This window comes from Oxyura jamaicensis, chromosome 6, assembly GCF_011077185.1.
Source record: "Oxyura jamaicensis isolate SHBP4307 breed ruddy duck chromosome 6, BPBGC_Ojam_1.0, whole genome shotgun sequence".
Lineage (NCBI taxonomy): Eukaryota > Metazoa > Chordata > Aves > Anseriformes > Anatidae > Oxyura > Oxyura jamaicensis.
This window is the reverse complement of record NC_048898.1, coordinates 954,928-975,404: the sequence shown is the minus strand read 5'-3', so window position 1 is coordinate 975,404 and position 20,477 is coordinate 954,928. Positions and strand designations below refer to the sequence as shown.

Below are 20,477 nucleotides of genomic sequence, written 5' to 3'. Positions count from 1 at the left end.
AAAGTTACGTACGTGGGCTGTATACCATGAAGTCAATACCAAAGTGAGTAACTGAGTTATAAAAGATACTGAGAGAGGTGATGCTGGGATTTCTGTGTCCATCCCTCTGCAAAGAGCATGTTTTGTACACTGGCAGTAAAATTTTCTGTGAATAGTGATTTCAGGAGCGTATCTTATTCTCTGACTGTAAGAATAAAAAACATAAGGGAATGTGATAAATAACACACTGAAAACATGTGTGTACATTTATCTGTAACAGGGGCTTCATATGCCTACTCAATAATATAAAATATTATACTGCAGTGAAAAAAGCTAAATGGAGTTGCACTACAATTAAAGTTTATTGGTACTTTCATTTTTTTTCATACTAAAATGTTATAGCTGGGGTTTAGTTTTATCTTTATAACAGCACATTATGCAATCACTGATCATCCTAGAAGCCACTAAGATTTCAGCTAGCACCCAAAAAAAAAAGTAGCAAAGCTGCAATATGCATGTTCACAACCTTGAGTATATTGGAAAATAAATATTTTTATTTATTAAGAGGCAAGGATGAAAAGAGGGATGCCCAGAACGAGGAGATGAGTTCTTTGATTCCCAGAACACACTTAAAACATGAGGAAACCGGTATTTGTTTTCCATGATAACATTGATCAGGAGTGCTGACATAAGTGTTGCTGGGACCTCTAAATTATTGATTACATGGTATCATCACTGCATTTTTAGGAGCCACAGTTCTATAAATGAGGGTATTAGATGATGCCTAACAGTCTGCAGTAATTTCTGAATATTTTAATTGCATGTTAGAGATGAGCAATCCCATCAAAAGGACAATTCAGTGCAAGCTCCTAACAAAGGCTCTAGATAATTAGAAAAACAACAGTACAAGAACAGAATTCTTAAATTAACCTCAGCAAAGGCACAACTTCTTAAGCTTTCTGTCAAGATTTCCTTCGAGAAACAGCTCATGTTGAATCTGAAACTCCAGGTGAAGGCATTGCATTGCAAGGAGTGAAACCAAGCCCTGGTTTGTATTATTGCAAAATGCTCTTAGATAAACAGGAACGAACAGTGAGTGCCACAGCAATTTTTTTGAAATTTTGCAGGTCAAAATAGGGCAAGGAAAAAAAAATCAATATTCAAGTTTATATTTAAAGTAGTCAACACAGGGAGTACTAGTTACTTCAATTGAGACTCCCCAGCACAGCCAAGAGCTGGGGCACCTCCTGGCTGGCTCTTTGGCTGGGAGGTCTCTGCAGCAGGCCGGAGCAGAAAGCAAGGCAACATAATGCCATTTTCTCTGCTTGGAAAAACGCTGTGTTTTTCGAGTTACTCTCCACGCCTCCAGAAGTACATATACTTCATTACCAAGCAGGAGCCTGAAGGATTCAGCAGCTTAGATGCTCTTGGATTGCCTCCCTCCAGCAAGGCAGGGAAAGGTTTCAGAGCGAGGCACCTCGTTAGGACATTTTTGTGCAATCTGATATTTTAAGACATGAAATTCATTGGAAAGAGGTAGCACACTAGAATCCAGAGGAGCCCAAATGTTACCAGCAGCCACCGAGGACAAACCAAAGCCAACTTTTAGGCTGTAGCCAGCATCGGGCTGACCCTGCAGAGCTTCCCACCACCCGATGTGATTTCACCACCATGACACCCCGGGCAGTGACAGCAGAGAGATGCACTCAGAAAGATGTTTGATGTTGGTATTTCTCCTTCCAAAACTGTAGCACCTTGTTTTAAATGGTAACTTTTGTCTATCTGGTCTTCAATCTACATACTGGTAGTAGTTACATGATATTATTCTGGTATCGGAATGGGTAGAATACCTATCTCCATAAACATTAAAGAAACAATTCAGACATTACTGATCCCTTCTGTGGCATCATTTTCTTGCTTTACAGTGTGTTCCTTAAGCTAATTGTTTCCCCAGCCTGCAGAAGGAAAGAGTTTTGCTTCTCCATTCTTTTATTCTTGTGGACACGGAGGGTGAAAATCATGAACTTCAGGCTCAGACATGAGCTACTCCTTTTCTTACTGCATCTTGTGCAAAGGCAATGAAATGGGGGGGAGGAAAGTTAAATTGAAAAAAATATTTACAAAACAGTAATGTAAGTATTCTTGATGTTATACGTGCTACAATCATTTATATCACACGTTAATACATGTGGGAAGTCCTTCTGGTGCAGCTGCTAAGATGCACCAGAACATAAATCAACATTTTGGGGAGCACTGTTGGAAAACAACCTTCCCAACAGAGACTTTAAATGGGCTGTTTTTCTGCAAAGTGAGGTCCATCAGACACTGCCCATTAAACTGTGGCCAGTGGAGCAAACAGTTACCCATATGACATTTAAATATGTTTTAAAGCCTTAAAATCACAGCAATATCAAGTACACTGCACAGACAGGTGCATTATTTCAAAATGGAGTGAGATACTCAAAGCCCTGCAATCTTTTAGCATTTTCCCAAATTTTTACATGCTCCCTTGAAACCTTCCAAAGTTTTTTCAGGATCACTGAGCAAATCGTCCTTGGCTAAAGCACGTGCTGACTGCATAATGGGACCATGGACATTTTATTGCCTGGCACCATAGGCAGAATTCATCACCTCACGTTTGCTTTTAGGCTGTTTTATTCAAATTGCTGTTTCTTTGCCCAGGAAAGCCTCAGGCAAAGAAATAGGGTCTCTCTGCCAGCAATGATAAGTAAAATTTCTTAACATAACCATCTTCTTACTTATGTTCAGTTTTGTGGGATTATTGTGAAAATTAAGCTTCAGCAAGAACAGTCATTTCCAGTTACTTGTATCTTGTAGCATGCATCTTATAAAATAATGATGAAAAGCACATGTACATTTAACTAAACAGAAGGAGCATATTGAATTATTCTACCCCTCCAGACACATCATGAATCATGAATGAAGCCCCAGCAGACTCCATTTCAGGATATGGCACAGAGTGACACAGAGGGGATGTATTTAACAGCTGGAGCAATAACAAATTTCTCTACTCTCAGACATTTGTGCTTCAAGTTTCTAACAACGATGGCACCGGTACAATGATGAGTTCATCCCAATCCTGTCTGCTTTCTCAACAGGTCCCTTCACTGAACTCCACAGTGGTATTTTGCCACCCCATACTGCGCAGAGTAATTTTATATTTGGACAATGGAAGATGCAGCATTCAAGCAAAGATAAACATTTTAATGCTTTTTCTCCTAGCAGTTTATATCCATGTGCCCGTAAAATGGGGCAGTTAAAAAAAAAAGTCAAATACCAGTGTTTAATAATAAAAAATAAAATCATATCCACAGAAGCAGCAGTTGACATTATTTTTTTTTATTTATTTTATTTTTATTTTTTGCATCCGCTGGTGAGAGCTATGGCTTTTCCTGGCACATAGAGCAGGACAGGTATTAAGGAGAATGTGAAGAAAAAGACAATAAACACCCCATGAGCCTAAAATTAGGCTCACAGGGTGATTTTGGATGCCGTGGGCATCCAAAACAAAGCATTAAATGCACAGAGGGATGCTCGGTGCTGGTGTTTCAGCAGCACTTCATGCCATGCACTGAATTTTTGGGGTTTGTTCTCAGGCTGGCAGCAGAATATCCCTGCAGCATCCTTCTCGAGGTGCTGGGCTGCAAATGGGGTTTTCTTCACATGCACGGTGGAAATCCAGCATTGCAGCGTTCATGTGCAATGAAGTTTGCATCTGCTCCATCCATGTCTTTGTGAACTGCCCATTTGGGAACAGCCTTTAAAGTTGAGTATGCATAAATACGCCCTTTTATGAGTGCCTGAAATTACCAGCATATTCCTGTGAGCTGGAGTAGGTAGAGAAAGATTTCATCTTTACTTTCATGCTTCACATTTTTTTCTGCTGTCTGCCTCTCTGAGCTTTACTAACTTGAATTTTGATGTTAAAAGTGCATACATTGCACGTATCACAAAACCACGGTGCACTGAAGCTCCTGGGCTCTACTGCTCATGTGGAGAACTGGGGGCAAGTGCTGTTCACAGGAAACAAGTGCTTCAGTACTTCAGCTTTTTTCAGGACACAGGTAGAATTAACTTCTTGTTTGGATTTGCATGATGTTTTGCTAAATAGGGTCCATCCTTGGCCACATGAAGGATGCCCTGATTTGGAGTCAGATGCGTGCAGCGATGGTTGTGTGGTGCTCATTTTCTAGGGTCCCACTCCAGGGCCAGGGCACTGGTACAGGGGCAATCTTGCTTTCATAATAACCACTGAGCTCTCAGCAGCAGCTTTCTGGTTTTCAAGCCTTTGGAAGTGCTCCTCCTCCACGTTTCCAGCCTGTCTCGCAATCATGAGAGTAAAAACCTCTCTTTTGTTTCTTTTTAAATGAAGGATGATTGCAGGGTGGCAGCAGCTGAGGCACGAGGAAAAGCACCAATGACTATAAAATGTGATAAAGGGGAGAGATGCAAATACCGGACATCATTCTCTCACTCATGCTGGCTGGGATATGAAATCCAGAGGTTTCTCCCATTTTTCCCCATGCCCTACCTACCCCCCCCCCCCCCCCCCCCCCCCCCGCCTTTCCTCCTCAGCACCAGGCCCCTTCTCAGAGCATCACGCTGAGGAAAGAAGGTACAGAAATTTTCAACACATCTTCACTCTTAAAGCAAGGGATATTCTTGGATTCTCTTGCATGTATACCATGGATCTTTTTTAGAGTTAGGTTTGGCCACTGTATAAGCACCAGTCTCAGTGGAGACTACTACTATGTCCAAATTATGTGAGGAGGAAACAAAGCAGGAAGGACATGACTCAATATAAGTTTTCCAGAGGGTTTTGCTCTCACTACAATAAACTGTGAAGACCCAGGATATCCCAAGAACTGTATATATCTCGCATAGGAAAAAGCACTGGATATTTTGCACAGGAATACCTGGTTAAGATCAGATATGACTAAGAAAAGAAACCAATGGAAATGGTTACTAACAAAAAAATAAAAATAAATAAAAAAAAAAATCTCCATCCCTCCACAACCGATCCATCCTAGGACTTCTGAGTCTAAAGGAGAGGATTCAATATGCTCTAAAGAAAACGTATCATGCAAAATATTTTTTTTTCAAGCTAACAGAAAGAACACACAATGTACGAAGGCTCCTAGTAGCACACTTTCAGAAAATCCTGCTGAATTATATTAAATCACACCCAGAGCTGCTTTCTCTGGTAGACTGTCACCTTGTATCTAACTCTTCCTGTTTCTTACTGCCTGCTTTCTAGTTTTTCTCTTTTTCAACAGAATAAGGACTTTTGCACTATCAAAAAGTGAGTCAAACATCACAGATTGTAACATGAGCTGTGAAGACATCCGGGCTCAGGGGAAGAGCTCATCCTGCCCTGGCTGCCGTGATGTCCACCCCAGGTGGGTTGCACCTCAGCCCCGGCAGTGGGTTGAGCCCACTTGCGTGAATCCTGCCTCGTGGCACCAGGGATTACAGATAACGAGATGGCAACCTGAGCACGACCAACTCCACTGTCCCTGGAGGTCTTCAAAGCACATGTAGATGTATAGCTCAGGGGCATGGTTTAATGGAGGACTTGGCAGGGATGGGATAAAGGTTGGAGAAGACGATCCTAGAGGTCTTTTCCAACCTGGATGATTCTGTGATTCTATGGCTCATGTAAGCCCTGAGGCCCTCGTAAAGCTTGAGCCACATATGTTGACTTCAGTGAGAGGATTTCACCCCTGTACTCTGTCCTACAGCTTACAGTCTGCACAACCCTTATGTGGGGGGATCTAACAACACCCTGTCAGCCAGCGCTAGGCCCAATAACCCATACCACATACTGTGTAGGACCCCAGGAAATTTTCTTTCCAGAATCACAGAATTGTGGAGGGTTGGAAGGGACCTCTGGAGATCATTGAGTTCAACTCCCCTGCTAAAATCAGGTTCCCTACAGTAGTTTGGGCAGGGAAGTGTCCAGGCAGGTCTTGAATATCTCCAGAGAAGGAGACTCCACAACCTCTCTGGGCAGCTCATTCCAGTGCTCTCTGACTCTCACTGTAAAGAGGTTTTTATGCATGTGGAAATTCCTGTGTTCCAGGTTTTGGCCACAGCCTCTTGTTCGATCACTGCACACCACTGAAAAGAGGTTGGCCCAGTCCAATTGCCTCACAGACTTCAGATATTTATGAACATTAATCAGATCATCTCTCAGTCTTCTCTTCTCCAGGCTGAACAGGGATAGGTCTCTCAGACTTTCCTCATATGGGAGATGCGCCAGGCCCTTAAATCATTTTTGTGGCCCTCCTCTGGACTCTCTCCAGAAGATTCCTGTCTTTTTTGAACTGGGGAGCCCCGAACTGTACACAATACTCCAGATGTGGCCTCACCAGGGCAGAGTAGAGGGGGAGGATCACCTCCCTTGACATGCTGGCCACACTTTTTAATGCACCCCTGAATACCATTGGCCTTCTTAGCCACCAGGGCACACTGCTGGCTCATGGTCAACCTGTTGTCCACCAGGACCCCCAGGTCCTTCTCCACATAGCTCCTCTCCAGCAGGTCAGCCCCTAACCTGTACTGATGTGTGCAGTTATTCTTCCCCAGGTGCAAGACTCTATGCTTGCTCTTGTTGAACCTCATTGGGCTCCTCTCTGCCCAATTCTCCAGCCTGTCCATCCTTCTGGTGTATCAGCCATTCCTCCCAGCTTTGTATCATCAGCAGAATTGCTGAGGGTGGACTCTACCCCTTCGTCCAGATCACTGATGAAGATGTTGAACAAGACCAGACCCAGCATAGACCCCTGGGGGACACCACTTGCTACAGGTCTCCAACGAGACTCAACGCTGCTGATGGCAACTCTCTGAGCTCTGCCAGTCAGCCAGTTCTCAATCCATCTCACTGCCCACTCATCTCCCACACACTTTCTAAGCTTTGTTACGAGGATGTTGTGGGAGACAGTGTCAAAAGCCTTGCTGAAGTCAAGGTACACAACACCCACTGCTCTCATCTCATCTAGCCAGTGATGACATCATAGAAGGCTACCATGTTGGTCAAGCACGATTTACCCTTGGTGAACCCATGTTGACAACTCCTGATAAGCTTAAGCTTATTCTCTTCCAATTGCTTGGAGATGGCTTCCAGAACAAGTTGTTCTACCACCTTTCCAGGGATGGAGGTGAGGCTGACTGGCCTGTAGTTGTCCAAATCCTCCTCCTTCACCTTTCTGAAGACTGGTGTTCCAGTTGTCCGGAACCTCTCTTGTTCTCCAAGAACTTTCAAAGATAACAGAGAGTGGTTCAGCAGTCACATCTACCAGCTCTCTCAGCACATGTGGGTGTGTTCCATGGGGTCCCATAGACTTGGATGTGTTGATTTTGGCTAGACACTCTCTGATCAGATCTTCCTCAATGAAAGGGAAGTCTTCCTTTCCCCAGACTCTCTCTCTTACCTCCAGGGTCTGGGATTCTCAAGGGGCAGTCTTAGCAAGTAAAGACTGAAGCAAAGAAGGTGTTCAGTATCTCCGCTTTCTCAGTGTCCCATTACAAGGGCACCCACCTCATTCAGTAGTAGACCCACATTTTTTCAAGTCTTCCTTAAACTATTGACATACTTTTAAAAAGCCTTTCTTGTTATCCTTGACCTCCTTTGCCAGATTTAATTCCAAATGGGTTTTAGCCTTCCTTGTCATATCCCTGCAGGTCCTGATAGAATACCTGTATTCCTCCCAAGCAACCAGGCCCTTTTTTCACATTTCATAGACTTTCTTCTTGCCTTTGAGTTTATCCATTATCCAGAAGAGTGAACTGTGTAATCCAACCTTCTGCACTACCTCCTTTACCCCATTTTGCAAAGGTAACTGCTTGAAATCTCACAAGTTACTCAGGAAACCCCATCTAGGGTGTTTCCATTCACTGAATCATAGAATATCCTGAGCTGGAAGGGAACCACAAGGATCATCAAGCCCAACTCCTGAATACCCATGGTTTTTGCCTGAGGGTATGTATATATATATATATATATATATATATATATATATATGTTGGATTTTCTCTAACCCAATTCCAAGGCCTCCTATTACTTTCCCAAACATCCGAAGACCTTTTCTGGAGACTCATAACTTCCTGGCCTTAACAAGACAAATATTAATTAAGCATTATGAAAGTCTTTCATTGTGTCAGGGTTTTTTTTCCGTTGAATTTCAAAGCATGTCCACATAATTTGTATTACAAAAAATGGTAATTAGATGTCATTTGCTGTCTTTAAGCTAACCGCTATTTTACATAACCTTTACTATGTCATTTTATTCATCCCTGCTGTATAAATATAGTTCTACTCTTTTTACATTTCTATGGTATGGACATGTTTCAAGGCTTTTAATTAAACTCACCTTCCTTGACAAAGAGCTCATGAACTACTTAAGAAATTGCATTTATTATAGTATTGAACATCCATATAAAATATGAAAGCTGAAAGAGTTCCTTAAAGTACTTCATAAAGAACGTATTCAGAACAATTTGAAAGACACAAAAATCACTTCAAGTACTATTTTAAATTTGATGGCAACTGCTATCTGTTGGATGAGTTTATGGAAAACCAACAAGGGTCTAATGCAAGTCAGAAGCTTAACATTCAGTTGCTCAAACATCTAATTTCATGCAACAAATACTGATGACTGCATATTGCATCTGAACTCTTGAAGAGGGGTTGAAACAAAATGTCTCCAATTATTTATGAAAAGGAGAAAACAAACCAAGCCCCTCGAAGTTCTGCACTGCAGATACAGAATTGCTCTGCTTCTAGCAAACAGAATGGGGTAGAAGACCTGTATGTGGCTTTGTGTTATAGGCAGAGAATGGGGTCCTGAAAGAAAAGAAATCTCAGCCTGCAATATCTGTGGCTCCCGGGACCTCTTCATCAGGAACATCGACCTTAGGGACAAATTTATAATGACCATATAAATATGTCCTGCAGTTTAAGTTGTTCCATTTCTTAAGGTCTTCAAGCCTGGACAATCATGCCTTTCATGATACTTCTGCTGAGAGTGTCTTTTTCATACCAAATAGTTGAAAAAAATTGACACATTTTGGTGGTCAGCATGAAAAATTGTCTTGGGAAATGGCTTGGCTACTTGGTAAAAACATAAACAAAAGGATCAGGCATGAAAATAAGAACCAGTAGGACAGAACTTGGGGCTAATTTTTGAGATGAACTGCACAAGTTTAGAGCTAGTAAGAGATCAAATAAATGTTAAAGACAGCACTCCGTATCCTAAACAGGGTGCACACACTCAGAAATTGTAATGGAGCTGATATTTTAAAAATGACTGGAAAACAAATATTTTACAGTCCGTTTGAGAGAAAATGCTGCTTTAAGGATACGTGGCTACCAGAAAGGAGTTGCTTGTTAAAGTAACAAAAAGAAGTGCACATGTAATGCCTTTTCTAAAAAGAAAGCTGATACACTTCATAAGTATTAATTATGCCTCATAGCATTTATAAAAGCTATAAAGCATTATCTATTGATATCCCTGGAAAACAACAGAGAAAAGCATCTCTGCTGCTGCTGGTCGGATGCTTTGCTGGGACTTCGGGCCTCCTGAATTCACTTTAAGGAACATATACCCATCTTTTCACCACAAGAACATGCATTAGCTCTTTTGTTGCTCCGTTACTACCCACAGTAGAGCTACCACGAAAGCCAGGTGCAGTTTCCTTCTTTTCTCCCTCAGAGGAATCACCAGACCTCGAGCAGAGTCATGGAAAAAGGGGAAAGGGATGGTTTTAATTTGTAATGTCCCAGAAAGCTGCAAAGCAACAAGGTCCTTTCTTCCGTCCATACTCTTTGAGCACTGCAGTGCACACAGACCTCAGTACTGAATGACTGAAAATGAGCAGGAGTTACAGCTTTATCAGTGTGTTTTTATTTTTCCTGAAGGAAACAACGTACAGGTCTATGGACTACATCTCCCACTCTTTCAATATTTTTATTTTTTTAAAGGAAGGCAGTTTTTTTAAAAAAGAGCTGTTCACATATAGGAAAATTAATGATGCTTTCTAAAAAGTATCAAACCATTATCTTACTGCTTTTTTTGTTCAGCTCTAGGTGCTATTTGGCTATTTAGCTCCAAAAGGTGGCTCGTACAGCCAACATCTCATAAAGATCAGCATGAAGCCATGTGGAAATCCATTTACGCAGCCAGACACTTGCACTTACAATTCTGCACCGCGGGATGCCTTAGCTCATGAATAAAACCAACAGGAATGAGAGAAGTGCCATATATGACTTCACTACGTATAACTAATTGACTGGGGACACCTTTCAAGCAAGATGCTTCTATTGATTGAAAAGCCTAATTAAAGCAGCAGAAGTTTATGAAATTAGAGTATAGGATAGATTAGCGTTTTTTCCCTTCATGTAACAAGTAGCAAAATATCCCTGTGCTACCCTTCTCAGCCCTGCTATGCATAAAATCTCTTTACAGCGCCAGCATATAGAGTTTGCTGCAGGAACTAATGGGATCCCCAGGGTCTCCTTCAAGTTACCCATCTCTCCCCTTCTAACGCAGCCACTACTGAAGAGCCATGACTGCCCAATCTTTGGCTGCAGTTTCCAAAAGGAGGATGACAATGCTGGTTTGTAGAGCTGCTTCATCACTGTGTGCTTTACAGAAGGGGCTTTGTTGTAAGTTTTTACGTTTCTATGCACGTGACTGTTTAAGCTTGTGTCTAGGTTTATATTTTTGCTAAAGATCATAGCTGCTCACTGGGGCTTTTGATACAATTTAAAATTTACTCTGAAGTAATTGCACAAAAGTTAATACAAATCGAAAGCAAAAACGTGGCTTTCCATATGAAAGCAAAGGAATATAAAGAATTTCTCCTTTACTTGATGTTATTAGTAGAACAAATTAAACCGATAGCAGTCTTCTGCTAAGCAACAGGACACACACAAACATAGACAAATTTTGGGCTGTTGCATGTAGAAGAGTTGCATAATATTAAGCAAAGCGATGGAAGACATTATTCTGTGCATAGTGTAAAAGCGATGACAGCTGAGCCCTGTAATTCACTAGGCAGCAATGGCCCTGGTAGGCCACTCTCAAATGGAAATATTCACAGCGCAGATCCTGGTGCATTCCTGACTAACAGAAAAGCAGAGCCACGGAACAACTCCTGTTTTTCTTTTTCTTTTTTTTTTCTTCCCCCCTCATTCCAATTAAAATTCAACCATCAGACACACAAACTTCAGGCAGCACAAATGACCAGCAACTTGCCCAAGTACAAGAGCATCAGGAGGGAAGATTTGTTGCCTCACACTGTTTTCACCTATTTTCAGCAAAATGCTGCGTATAATTCTGAAACGTGATGTAGTACAAATCAGTGTTGTCTGCAAGTACTGCTGGACTTTGAGATATGTTTGAATAACAGTGTTTTGAGAAACCCAGGGATGTTGAACTGCATCTTTGGCAGCACACGGGGGATATCAAGCAACTGGAAACCCTGACAAGATGGAAAGGACTCCTGAGTGATCAAAGCAGAGATGGTTTACTAACTGAATGTTATAATAAGGAAATATTTTTTAAAATGTGAAGGTATTTCCCAACAGACACATTTCCATCAGAATGGCAAAATAACCCATCCCTGACCATCCAGATAAAGTCTCAGTTAAAGGCGGGTTAAAAGCTTTTGCTTTGCTGCATCAAAATATGTCTCTGCCCTCAAGAAAAGCTGCATTTTGGGGGACTATATCCATCAAACAATCTCAAAACTCAAGCAAGACCCTGTCCAAACAAGATGTATGTATCTGAGATGGCAGGGTATATCTGTGGTACCTCCACAGAAAAGGGCAGAAGACACAAAGACAGGCACTCATGCTGTGATATGACACCAACAGATACAAAGGGGTAATGATGAGCACTGGGTCATGTTGTTTAAAAGTCACTGAACTATTTGACAAGATAATAGTGCTTTAATTCTTCATCTGGGATTTAAGCTATGACTCAAATGCTCATCTCCTCTTTCTTTACATCTTTCCTGCACTTCCAGTTGCTACAGCGTCGTTCTCCCTCTCATTAATTCTGACACGTTCAAGCTGTTGAGTGCTGAGCCATGAAAAGAGCACACTAACTACAGTGTTTGGCTGGGAAAAAAAAAAAAAAAAAAAAAAAGACACAGCAATGCTACAAGCTAATGCAAACCATGGATAATACCCACAGACCAATAAAACAATCAACCAGAGTTGTGTGAGAACCTTCCTGCCTACCAAGAAAAGGGACTGTGCTTTGAGAGAAACACATGTAAGGCAGATAGTTTAGCCTGTCTCTTAAGTTTTTTCCCCAGATCTTAATTAATAGATGATTACCGGGGACTTAACAGGTATGCTTGCCCCAGTCCTTGTCTTTACTTTAGGCATCTGCTGCTGGTGGGACCTGGATAACACAGGGCACCTGGGACAGTCAGCTTCCCCTCCCCTGTTGTGCCAGTGGAAAGGCACCAGAAGCAAGAGCTGTGATCAGCTAAACGAGGGAGAAAATACTGGGGTGCTACAGCTTCCCCCCTCCCCCCCCCCCCCCCCAAACCTCATTGAAATACTAAGCTTTTCGTAGCTCCGTTAATTGATCAACAAACGCTGGTACTTGCTGTTGCAATGCCCATAGAATGAGGAACACAAGTGCAGCTTCAGCCCTGCTGGAAAGGCAAAGAGAAAGTCCTATTTCTGGTTAGCTGGTCCCAGCTCCTGACCAGCTTTACCTCTAGGGAGCAGAAAATCCAGCAGAAGTGACATGTACAAGCAGCCATTTAAAGAAGTCTAAACTAAGTCAGAGGGGACATTCTTGTTGCAAGCCAGACACAGCTGCTGACATGTGTTGCTGTTCCTAACAAGAGTCAGAAAACTCCCTTGCTTGACCTGCTTCAGCATTTGTCTGTTTTAATGACGCATTTAGTTTAGCAAGTTTTAACAAGCACTCATGTTCAGGAGTCTCTGTTACATTTTATTCAGTGCTAGAGTTAATATTTTGGGATATAGTTCTTAAACAAATCATTGCCTCCTCGACAAACACATGTAATTCCAGCCAAAGCCATGGCAGGGATCACAAGCTTACCCTTCCTTGAGAAGGGAATGTTTTGTGGAAGAATTATAGTCCCGCCCTGAGCCTCCACACTTTTATTCCCCAAAGCATCCCACATCAGAACAAGACCCTAGCATCTGATGCCTCTTAATCAGATTAAAAATGTTTTTCCAGGGGATTACTTCCTCCCCATACTCTGACTTACAAGCAGCTGTGCAGAGAACTCATCACATCCTATTGCTGCTCCTCCTTGGTCTTATGACATTTACTTTCTGTTTTGACATAGCAGCGTAACCAGCAGGGCACACATTCACAGAATCACCTAGGTTGGAAGAGACGTCCAAGATCACCGAGTCCAACCTCTGACCTAACACTAACAAATCCTCCACTAAACTGTATCCCTAAGCTCTACATCTAAATGTCTTTTAAAGACCTCTAGGGATGGTGACTCAACCACTTCCCTGGGCAGCCTATTCCAGTGACTAACAACCCTTTCAGTAAAGAAGTTCTTCCTAAGATCCAACCTAAACCTCCCCCCCTGCACTCCCCAGCACATCCAGCTGCTCATAGATGATGGGGAGAAGTCTCCATAACCTCTGCTCCTCCTCTTCCTCCTCCTTCACCTCCTCCTTCTGCTCCTCAGCAAAGTGGCATTTGGAGTGCAACCTGAGGCGGGGAACTTCAATGCAGGCTGATGAGCCTCGTCCTGTTGGTGTGCTGCTTGAAATCCAAACAGGTCAAAAGGAATCAAAGAAGAGCACCATGTGCTGGTTGCTTGCTGGCTCATGTGAAACGAGATGGTAGCTTCGGTCCAGCTGTGTGAAGATAATGCTGCAAGCAATTAGCAACCCGCTTCCCCTCCAATGTTTTATTCCTTTCAGCAATGTGCTGAACACAGCAAAAAAAAAACATGGATTAAATTATTGAAAATAGCCTGCACAAGTGAGTGATCCTTCTGGGGAAGGGTGAAGCTTTTTGCTACGCAGGTGTCACACAATTTAATAAGAGATCCACTCGGTTCTGACTACATAGGAGCAGAAGATTTGGTGTCCGATCATGATTTAGCCCATTTGCTTTGCTTTTTCAGTTTCTGTGATCTCTGAGAAGGTTTGTTGCTTCTGCAGTTGGAAAAGAGCAGGCAACTAGAGCCTGAATAAACCAGCAGTCAAACAGCAGTACCACCCAATACAAAAAGTACAGGCAGGGAAATGGAAAAGGGCAATCTTAAAAGATCACTTATGAAACAGAAGGACTAAGCATTATGCCTTTTGAAAAACAGGTTTTGTTATTCATTCAACAAGAAGGCAGGAGGAAGATGGTATGACATCGCCTTAAAGCAAACAAACAAAACCACATGAACTTCCAAAAACATTGCCATCCTGTTATCTTCCTCAGCACAGACAGCAACGCATGATATCTCCACAGCAATTCACCCCACACCAGAAGCAACACCTTCTCCACCTGCCCAGGTGAAATCTGCCTGATCCCCCCTCCCTTACTGGGGGCAAATTCCTCTCCTTGCAGGCTTAGCCTGCAGCACGCCACAGGGCTACCTGCTGGCTGAACATGGGATCTGCCTGGTCTCAGCATCCCCATGCCAGCCGGGAATTCAGATGGGCCTCCCCACAGAGCCCCTTGCCATCCCTGAGCTATGGGGAACCCTCCAGCCTGCCTGGAGGAGAGGACCCCACCTCCTTGCTCAAATTCTTTTCGTCAGCATATGGACAAATTATTAGTGTTTGCCCTGAACCTTCAAATCTTGGTCCTCCAAGCATCTGATCTAGACAGCGAGAACATTCTGCACAGTCAGAGGTCGACGTTTGCTTTCTTTGATGACAGTGGATCTAATGTGATTCATGAGAAGCTATTTTCTAAGCCGTTAAATACGTATATAAAGAGAAAATAAGGCTGTGTGTTTCAATACATACTGCAAGGGACAGTCTGGAAAAAGAAAGTTTCCAATATGTTTATTGAAGTCTGTAAGGGGCATACATCTGAAATAGCTGTTGATTATTATATACATCAAATAAAATCTCTTGCTGATTTGCAGAAGCATCATTCCATCATTACAGATCATTTTGACTTTGATGAAAAACACTAACTTAAAACCAGCAGTTGTAGCAGGCATCTCAGCTGTACTGAAGCACTTTAGCAATCTGAAATAATGTTTAAAAACTGAATATTGAAGAGCCTTTTTTCTTCTTATAAAGACATTTATTAATTATTTTACAATTTCTCCAGTCCCCAGCCAGCAGCAGTTTTTAATAACTCACGTACCACTTGACGTTGCCTCCCAAAGGCAAGCAGTAATTGAGGTTAAAAAGCACTGAAGGCTGCCTCCTCTGTAAAGCCTGCTCATCTGCTTTGGAGCTAACTACATGTCATTGCTGCTGTTCAGAATCTCAAGTGTTGGTTGTTGTTTTTTCTGAGTTTTGGGAGCCACTAACGAGCACAGCTGTTAAGAGAAGACAAGAGCAGCCCAGCAAGCACAGGAGCCAGTGCCGGTTACCTGCAGCTGGTACAGTGAGGTGCAAAGGAGTAAGGGCAGGAGAGAAGGTGGCCACCAAGCAGAAACCAGGCACAGATCCGCCTCTGGACACCTGAATGCAAACTCAGGGCAGTTCCTGGCTGTACCCTAAAATCTTTCTTACTATACATTTTTCTGTGCTAACGTTACACAGTTCCTACTGCTACATGTTCAGCTGCCTGTGGTAGCTGTGTTTGACGTGCCTTCACAGCCTCTATTTTTTTTCCTGATTCAGGGAATTGTGATGCATTTGCTGCCCAGGATTTTGATTCTGCAAAATGTTGGGCACTCTGGAGACGATCCAGAGAAGCATGTAAGTGCAGATAAACATTAAGACAATGAGTAGCTGGACCCCCTGCCCTCCGCAGGATGATTTATGCGCTTACAGCTCACTGCCATTCCATTTATTCAATTAGCTTGGTCTAATCCCACCACTGAAATTACTGCAAACTGACTGAATTAGGCCTCTTCAATCAGAAAGAAATTGTTTTCTGTAAGTATAGAAGCTCTACAATGAAGACAGAAATCAGAGATGAGATGGTGAGGACTACAGCAGCGACTTTAATGCTGCCCAAATTCTCCAGTTCTTCCTTGGCATGCCTTAGCCAGCTGAACAAGGTATGTGCCTCATTAGCCTCTGTCATTTTGGCCAGGGAGAATGTAATCCTTAACATTTATTTCCATCTATTTGAATTTTTACAAAGTACGTATTTTTGTGTTCTTCTGAGATGAACCTGCAGCGTATTAAACGTGGTTGCACTGAATGTATTCAAATGGGGAATCAGAACAGGCTTATTTGAGCAGAGCACTAATAGGAATTTAAAACAACGACTTAAAGCTCTCAGATCTCAGTAAATAACTGTAAATGCCTTCAACTCTTTTCTATCTCGATTTTTTTCCCCCCAGTTTTGCTTTCATGATCCTTGGTTCGGGGGGAGGGGGGGGTGGGATGGTTCAAGGCATTCTTTAACTGATGGAAAGCGAAGCAGAGAACTGCAACAAGCACCCAATGCATCCTCCACTAAGAAAAAAAGACAAGTATTCTTCTCCTCAAGCCTTGCAGCGTGCCAAATTGCTGCATTTTTACTGTTCTACAGCTATAAAAAATAACTCCCAAGAAGAGAGATTGCATTTGTGTTCCTACTCCAGACATCTCCCTCTGTGAGCTTCCAAGCAGCAGATCTGCTTCCCAGAGATCAGAAACAGTGGCCATCAGTTTATGATGCTCAAAAGATAAGATTTCATTGGGAAGTTTTCCAAAACAAAGAACAAGGAAAGCTTACGGCAGTGGAAAGCCATTCCTTTGATGTTATTGAAACAGTTTTGGTACACACTGAAAGTCTCCTCCTTAAAGAAGACCCTTGACTTGGTTGAAAAACAGTTCTTGGGCCAGTGCAAAGGGTCTGCTTTCTAAAGTTTCTGCTGCAACATCACAGGATCTTCAAATTCAGGATTCCTGTGAAAATGAGAAATCAGAACTACTGCTACAGCGTGTTTAACCCCAAGAGAGAAAAGTTACATAGAAATGAGGAAAACTGCTAAAAGGAAGTGGAGGAGGGCAGCCAAAAGGGAAAAGAAACATTCAAGGTGGCGTAAGAATTGTGTCTCTGCGCCTATGAGAGTTTTGGAAGAAGTGTATACCAGCTGTCCCCAAAATGACTTGAAATAAAGCAGTAAAGAAAACAGATAACCAGCAAAGTGGAGAAAGATATCACAAATAAAAACAGATAACCTTGAAAAATGGTGATTGCACCTGAATGAGGAAAAAAAGGAGACGAGCACGAGCTCCAGCAAGAACAGTGCCAAACCATGGTGTGGTACCCAACAGAGGCTGAGGAGTGCCTCAAAGGCTGCCCATAAAGCAGGCAGGGAGCTTCCCCGAGCACCTGAGGGACGTGGAGAGCCAAGTTTTGAAACGAGCACTTGAAGCAGAGAAAGTTAGAGCAGAGAGGCTGGGTTGGGAGCACTCAGCAGTGAGGAGCTACAGGAGTTCCCCAGCTGGCTGACTACAAATGGGAGATGTAAGAGAAGCTTTCTCAGATTAAAGCATCAGCAGAAAAGATTTACAGCAAATAGATCCAATGAAGAGTAAGAAATTGTCTAGATCAACTCATGCTGCTTTTAACATACACGAACACAAGTTGCTCAGATTGCCAACCTAATCATTTTAGCACATAGCCCATGGTTTAGGTCAGATTTTGCAATAAAGGAAAACCAGGGTGGCAAAAGTGTGGCAGCTTTTTAAGGGACTCCTGGGGGCTTCAAGCAAATTGCACACTGCTGAGTCCGATTTCTGGTACCAGTCAAGTCAGTACATATTTAACACAGCGTTGATATGAACAGATAAGTTGTGCAAGTGGCCTCTTAGCAAAGGCTCTAACAGAAGCTCAGCTGTTGCAGGGTAAAAGGGAATACCCTCTGCTGCACGAGGGCTACAAGGCACAGAGCACACGCCAAGCCCACAGGGACCTGTGTTGGACTCACGCTGCGATCTGATAAAGAAGGGCAAGGGGAGAGTGAAGGAAAGGGGGGAAAAGTTTGAGGACTGTGCAACAGCTTCCTGGGGGTAAAAGCTGGTGTGGTTGGGGAGAACGTAGCCCAGGCACAAAACTGGGCTTGGACGCAGAGCTGCGGGATGGCAAAATAATGCATGAGGGGAAAGCTGCCCTTACCAACTGACTACCAACATCCTCCAGTAAAAAATGCAAAAACAATAAAGTGTAAGCACAAACTGAAAATAAATGTGACAGCAGTTGAAATAGCCTGCACTCAATTCACAGAAGTGGAAGTGTCTAAGGTTTTACGCAGTTAAATACCTAGAGAAGACCCTGATAAAGGATCAGATCAGAACCCACACACAACTTCAATCATTTTCTGCAAGCTGCACAAGCATGAACTGCACGCAAATGCATAGGAACTGCCCTTTTTGTTTTGTTTTTATATATCTGAAAGTACAATGCTCTACAGATACGGCCCACCTTTCTCCACTCCCCTGGCAGCTGCAACTGGAAAACATCCTTTGTATACTGTTTTCATTTGTAGGAGCAGGTACAGCATCGAGACTGAGTCTCTATCATTGTGCCTTAAATTACACAAATACCAAATCTCAGAAAAAACAACCACCAGCACATTTTCTATGTGGTTTTGGATCACTGCAGTACATGCAGTTGACCCATGCCCATCACCTCAGCTTGACTACGTTCTTTCACCAGGAAAGGCTTCTTCAGTTTCCACATGTGTGTTACCAGTTCTGCCTCATGCTGCGTCCAGGAAATCAAACTGATGAGCAGCACCAAACCAAAAAGCCTCAGCACTCTGGATCTGCAACAAGCATCAATCTTCCCAGAGGAAGAAATCAGGCACATCTGGCCAGTTTTACACAAATACATACTGATTGGCACTGCAAATATGCCCAGCCTTTAATCCTTCATCAGCTGGATCTCGCAGAAATGTTCCCATTATTTTAACCATGCATCAGTATCAGTGACATTGCAGATTTGCCCGTTTCTAGATGTTTTAGCCCATATTCAGCCTACATCAGTGCAGAATTGATTAATCCCACATGAGCACCGGGGGTTAAACCCAGCACCAGGACTGCTGGCAGCATGCCGGCCTCACAGATTTTCATACCCAGCAGGCAGATTTGAACATTAAATTATCTGTAACTTCTCCAGATTCCCGTGGAGCAAGTTCAGCAGCAAGATTTAAAAAAGGTTAAGGTGCTGGTCCTGCTGAAGCCTGTTTGGAAAATATTTAGATGACGGACTATTTCGGAGAGCAGAGCAAGGTATGGTTATCTGCCAGAATCACATTTTTCTTCCAAAATTTTCAGCGTTTTTGGTAGTAGTGGCGATAACCTATTTGACAGGCAGAGACCTCCTGCAAAGGGGTGCATGAAAAGCCATAAGGAGGTATAAAGCTATAGGAGGAGTAGAGCTGCTTTTTAGCAACTGACCCACACGTGGCATGAAACTGCTCCCTTACTACCACTATTCTCATGAGTATCTTGGAAATCTCTTCAAGCCCAAGCAACACTAACATCACTTTTGCAGTGCTTCCAGCCACAAATACACAAGCCCTGTGACTGCTGGCAAGGGTGCTGCTCCCAGGTGATCGTACCCACTTTCAGATGAGCTTGGCATCAAGCAATTTGTGGCTCTGTGTTCTACAGCTGCCAGTATCTTCATTTAACAGGCCTTCTATAGGAATCCTTTTGGAAATTTGCTGAAACCATGGATCACCTGAACATTCAAGACCTGTTCTCAGGGGGTTACTCTTACCTAAGCACAGGTAATCCTCTCCTAGGATTATGCGCATCAATGGGAAGTCAAAAAGTTACCCATGTCATACATAGCATATACATGCCTAAACCGCATAATCATCAAAATATAACATTGTAAGAAGACTCATGATACACAACAAGAAGTGGAAGCACAGCTCCATCCATTAACACGGGACTTCAATCTCTTTGAAAGAACCAACTCACACTTTTTCAGTGCAAATACAATCAACATCTTTGATTCAAGTAACTTCACATTAAGACTTACAGCACCTTTCTTTACGCTCCTTTTCCTCCACTTCTGCATTTACTTAATTTTGATTTTTTTTAGTTACACCTGGTTCATTAGACACATATGAGACGTAACATACTCTAATGCTTAAATTTTGCTTTTAAAAATACAGACCCATAACAAAGCAGAACTTACATATGTATCTCAGAGGTGACTCCTGGCCTCTCACAGCTCAGGACAGCAAAGCAATTATCAGATCCTTTGAAACAGGACTTCTACTGCTTACAACCGTGGCTGCTCATTACATGCACACCTGCCAGCTGTTAGGTATTATCCCAATTCACAGAATCACAGAATTTCTAGGTTGGAAGAGACCTCAAGATC

General features: G+C 42.7%; 1 protein-coding gene across 4 annotated transcripts in view; it reads right to left on the bottom strand.

Annotated features, from left to right (window-relative positions):
* PRKG1 (protein kinase cGMP-dependent 1) overlaps positions 1-20,477 on the bottom strand; it is a 466,513-nt gene that overhangs the window by 210,628 nt on the left and 235,408 nt on the right. The window contains exons 1-2 of one of the 4 annotated variants that reach the window (XM_035330180.1): positions 12,835-12,840; positions 11,669-11,673 (exon numbers count right to left, since the gene is read on the bottom strand). The exons of 2 other annotated variants lie outside the window; for them this stretch is intronic. The gene's annotated coding sequence lies outside the window, so the exon portion shown is untranslated. Of the gene's footprint in view, positions 1-11,668; positions 11,674-12,834; positions 12,841-20,288; positions 20,308-20,477 lie in introns of those variants that run through there. One more of the 4 variants, XM_035330178.1, reaches the window with a different exon arrangement.